The sequence below is a fragment of the Podarcis cretensis genome (genome assembly GCF_951804945.1).
Source record: "Podarcis cretensis genome assembly, chromosome: 1".
Taxonomy (NCBI): Eukaryota; Metazoa; Chordata; class Lepidosauria; order Squamata; family Lacertidae; genus Podarcis; species Podarcis cretensis.
In genome coordinates, this window is record NC_137170.1 from 7,681,277 (window position 1) to 7,686,750 (window position 5,474).

Below are 5,474 nucleotides of genomic sequence, written 5' to 3' on the forward strand. Positions count from 1 at the left end.
ATACAGCAACCTCTCCTCAGAGGGGAGACACTGCAGTCCCTGGATCAATTTGGCAGCACAAGGCGCTCCTGCGAAGGGTGAGCAATTTTCTCACAAACCCTTTCAGTGGGAAATGTGAGCTATTTCGGCGGAGGCCAGACAGATATCTGCCAGGGATGCTACAGTTGCACCCTGAGTCACAGGAGGCTCTGTTCAATGACCTCCCAGCTCTCTTCCAAGCGCTATGATTTCCATGAATCCTGTTTAATCCGGGGGGGGAGGGGGGAATATCCCTTTGCTCTCAGCTGTTTGGAAAACACTGGGCTAACCAATATGGCCGTTTGTGTTCAAAGGTTAAAGGTAAAGGTAAAGGGACCCCTGACCATTAGGTCCAGTCGTGACCGACTCTGGGGTTGTGGTGCTCGTCTCACTTTAGTGGCCGAGAGCCGGCACACAGCTTCCGGGTCATGTGGCCAGCATGACTAAGCCGCTTCTGGCGAACCAGAGCAGCGCACAGAAACACCGTTTACCTTCCCGCCGGAGCGGTACCTATTTATCTACTTGCACTTTGACATGCTTCCGAACTGCTAGGTTGGCAGGAGCTGGGACCGAGCAACGGGAGCTCACCCCGTCGCGGGGATTCGAACTGCCAACCTTCTGATCGGCAAGTCCTAGGCTCTGTGGTTTAACCCACAGCGCCACCCGCGTCCCAAAGGTTAGATGCGGGGAAATGCAAAAATTTAGAGTAAAAGTCACTTAGGAAAAACAGGAGCTTTCCACGGCGTGGGTGGATTGGACAAAAACGCCTTGCAGACTTCAGGCATGGGGAGGAAGGTGGGGGGGGGGGGAGGAGAAAAAAATGTTTGCAGGGGTAAAGATAGACTTGGGATCTGAGACAGGAGGTGGGGGTGGGCTATGGAAGAGCAGGAAATTTGGTCTGGGTGGGAGATTCTCCTTCCTTCCATTGTCTCTTCCTCCTCCCTGGCAGGCCTCTCATGCGTCACGCTTGCCCTCTAAAAAATAACCTTCCATCCGAGGTCATTTCCTTCCTCCGTTGCAATCGGCAGATACCAAAGCGGTGGCACCAAGGCACTGCGGGGGGAGCCCCAGGTGCGTAAAGGTTGCCTGGGGAGGGAGGCACCCGCAGCCCTGCTTGTTTAAGTGATCTGGCTACCGGGAGCCTGTCAGGGTATGTTTTTTTCACCAGTGTTTGCTGAGAGAAAGGCTGTTTTGATGGGATTTCCAGATTAGCTAGGAACAGGTGTTGGCAGGAACCAGCCCCCTGAGGAAAGCCTTTGAGGAAGTTTTCAGGACCTATCTTCTTGACCTATTTTTGAGGCACGGCATTTCTTTCTCAAGGATGGTCGGATCCCACAGAAGACAAGCTTGCAGTTCCCTGAGCCTCGCAGCTCAAAAATTACCGTCTTCTCTCAGCCGATCTCTGTCCCCACCCCCCCGAAAAGCCGAATTGAAAATAGGTTGTGTTTTACTGCTGCCGATTACTGCCGTTGGTAACTTTAGAATTCTATTTTAGAGGATTTGTCACAGTACTGCACACCATCATGAGAAAGGCAGGATATGAATGCCATAAATAAAAATGAAATAATAAATAAATAAAAATGCGCAATTGGTTGGCATTCACTGGCTTTTCCATTTCAAGTGAATGCAGAAATCAAAACGAAACAAAAACACATCCAGATCCTTTAATGTTCAAAAGCAATAGGCTCCTTGGCATATTTTAATTTATTTCTCTTCTCTTATCTATCTTTCTGGCCACATAAGGTACTGTAGCTCTCCTACAATTTTGACTTCACCCCCAAAGGCACACGCCTCCATTGTCTCACACAACAGATGGATGCCGTCAACAAAACTGTCAAACGTTAAATACCATTGCATGTCACACCGATCTGCCCTGCCAAATACTATATACCATTGCATGCCCATTATCAAATGCACTCAAATACTATCGCGTGTCATCTCTCAAATATTCAGGTACTAATATAATAAATGTAAAATCATTTATGAAATCACTCTGAGCTGCAGGGTCTCATTCTATGCATTTAATTGTTGAATGGAATTCCATGCCACGGCCACTGATTCAGATGGCTTTGAAAGAGGATTAGTCAAATTTGTAAAGGATATGGCAAATAGCCAGAATGGCTAGATGGAAATTCCTGATTCAGAGGCAGCTGAAGGTCTGAAGAGCAGTTGTGACACAAACACAGGAGAGACTGTTGTGTCATATCCTGTTTGCAGGCTTTCTAAAAGCACCTGACTGGATTATTTGATGTTGCGCTGGGAACTTGGATGTTGGATTTGATAGGCCTTTGGGTCTGATCCAGCAGGGCTCTTCTTAACATTCCATTGCACGTCAAGCTCTCAAACACACTGAAAAATCAAATGTTTAAATTAAATATCCCAGTGCATAAGAATTGCATCCATTCCAAGATGGCGGCGCTTTCATACGCTGCGGCTCTGAGCTCCCAATACTTTACCTACTCATGCACAAAACTGGCAATACAACCCAGGTGGTTAAGAAAGCCCAACAGAGACTCCATCTCCTCAGAGTATTGTGGAAGAACGATGTCAATCAACATTTGATGATCTCCTTTTACCGGTCAACAATAGAAAGTGTCCTTTCATACTGCATCACGGTATGGTACGCTGGTTTGACATCATCTGATAGGAAGTGCCTACAGAGGGTGGTGAATACAGCACAAGATATTATGGGCTGTCCCGTGAATCCGCTGGATGAAATAGCGGAAGAACGTTGCCTCAGGAGGGTGAGGAAAATTCTCAGGGATTATTCACACCCTGGCCGGCACTTTCTTGATCTCCTGCCCTCAGGCAGAAGATATAGAAGCACGATTAGTCGCACCAACAGGGTAAAGAACAGCTTCTATCTGTGGGCTGTTAGGCTGCTGAATGAAAAGATAACAACAGGGCAACTGACTTTCGGGTTTGGTGGGTGTGCGTCGGTAAATGAGGGGAATTAAGACTAAGAGATCTGAGTGGGGGGAGCTCGCGTAATCTCATTGCATACAAATTGTACAAGTGACAATAAAGTATTTCAATTTCAATTCAATTTCAGTGCAGATAGCCTAATAACTGCTGACCGTACAGCAATTATTTGATTTGTTTTTCTTTTGAAACCCTAAGAACGTTGCTCTAAAATGTTCTGTTTTCTGACACTTTAATCTATAAAGCATTACCACTTGCTCTGATGCAATGTCGTCTAATGTCAAAGAGTGAGACGGCATGAAATCACACCGTTCAAAGTTGGAGTTAACTCTTGATTAGCAAAAACACGTGGCAGAGTGTCAGGCCTAATGGGCACAGCAGCTCATCTCCGGGAGGTCCTGTCCTGTGAATCAGTTGCCAAGACTGAAAGTCGCTGGCTTTCTACAGCCGTCTATGTCTCCTCCTCTCCCTGTCCCCCCACCCCCCGCAATCAGAGACTGTACCTGCATGAAGCCAACCTCTTCTCCTCCCTCTTCATGCCTCTTCTGGTTCTGGGAGACAAGGGGGAGGGAAAGCTTATCACAGCAGGAGGGGGACGCATCCATGACTCTTCACCAACCCGACTCAGTTCTGCCTCGTGGCCCCCCTCCTCCTACTTGCCTGCTTCAACTTCTGATTCTTGACTGCTCTCTGCCACAGACTCTCCCAGCTCACTAAGCCCTGTTACCCCTTCTGCTTCCGACACCTCCTCTTCCCAGTCTTCTCCCTCTTCTTCCTCTGACAACTCATTATTGTCCCACTACCACTCACTGGCCACTGGGCCCATCACCTCCTGGCAAATAGAAGGGGAAGAAATGGAGGCAGTGAGAGATTTTACTTTCTTGGGCTCCATGATCACTGCATATGGTGACAGCAGCCACGAAATTAAAAGACACCTGCTTCTTGGGAGGAAAGCAATGACAAACCTAGACAGCATCTTAAAAAGTAGAGACATCACCTTGCCAACAAAGGTCCGTATACTTAAAGCTATGGTTATCTCAGTAGTGATGTATGGAAGTGAGAGCTGGACCACAAAGAAGGCTGATCGCCGAATAATTGATGCCTTTGAATTATGGTGCTGGAGGAGACTCTTGAGAGTCCCATGGACTGCAAGAAGATCCAACCTCTCCATTCTGAAGGAAATCAGCCCTGAGTGCTCACTGGAAGGACAGATCCTGAAGCTGAGGCTCCAAGACTTTGGCCACCTCGTGAGAAGAGAAGACTCCCTGGAAAAGACCCTGGTGTTGGGAAAGATGGAGGGCACAAGGAGAAGGGGACGACACAAGGAGAAGGATGAGATGGCTGGACAGTGTTCTCGAAGCTATGAACATGAGTTTGATGTTGGGAAAGATGGAGGGCACAAGGAGAAGGGGACGACAGAGGACGAGATGGTTGGACAGTGTTCTCGAAGCTACAAACATGACCCACCAAACTGCAGGAGCCAGTGGAAGACAGGAGTGCCTGGTGTGCTCTGGTCCATGTGGTCACGAAGAGTCGGACATGACTAAACGACTAAACAACAACAACAAAATGTTTGTTTTGTTTGTAAAATTGAAAATTCAAAAAAAAAATCTTTTTAAAAAAGCAGGTCTTCATGCAGTGCATAGTTATACTGTGGAACTTGCTCTCACAGGAGGCAGTGATGGCCATCAACTTTAATGTTTGGTTATGCACCACCCCAATTTCCACAAGCAGAGCTTGCTTACCAGAGTCTGTGTTCCCTTTGGGAACAATGAGGCAAAACAGCGACTGTGGTGTCTTTATGATATTTGGTTTTATTGGGAAAGATGGAGGGCACAAGGAGACAGAGGACGAGATGGTTGGACAGTGTTCTCGAGGCTACCAGTATTGGTTTGACCAAACTGCAGGAGGCAGTGGAAGACAGGAATGCCTGGCGTGCTCTGGTCCAGGGGGTCACGAAGAGTCAGACACGACTAAATGACTAAACAGCAACAACAACCACTCACTGGGCTCTGCACCTTCTTTCTTTGGTGGTTTCCCAGCTGGTTCCTCCCACCATTCCTCTGCGTCCAACCAGTCCATGACATCTAACCTGCCTCCAAACATCACCAGAAACCCCAGGAGTAGGAGCAGCACTGTGCAAGGCCTTCTGCTTGTACAATGGGGCTTCCCCTTTTGTTGTCCTCCACCCCAAATTACCTTTAGGGGCATGTCAGGAGAACCCCTGAGACAGCATTCAGGGAGAGGAGAAAGGGATTCATTCTGTCTGGCAAGCCAAAACCCTTGTACTAACAAAACATTCTTCATAGCATGACGGTGAATTCCACCAGTGTGGTGTAGTGGTTAAGAGCGATAGACTCGTAATCTGGGGAACTGGGTTCGCGTCTCCGCTTCTCCACATGCAGCTGCTGGGTGACCTTGGGCCAGTCACACTTCTCTGAAGTCTCTCAGCCTCACTCACCTCACAGAGTGTTTGCTGTGGGGGAGGAAGGGAAAGGAGAATGTTAGTCGCTTTGAGACTCCTTAAAGGAAGT

At 48.0% G+C, this 5,474-nt stretch overlaps 1 long non-coding RNA gene across 1 annotated transcript; it reads right to left on the reverse strand.

Moving 5' to 3' along the window:
• Positions 1-1,743: 1,743 nt before the first annotated feature.
• LOC307209034 lies at positions 1,744-5,265 on the reverse strand. Its single transcript, XR_013835293.1, has 3 exons — positions 5,140-5,265; positions 3,444-3,491; positions 1,744-2,900 (listed from the first exon to the last, which is right to left on the reverse strand). It is a non-coding gene; the product is annotated as an uncharacterized lncRNA (long non-coding RNA).
• Positions 5,266-5,474: the final 209 nt, after the last annotated feature.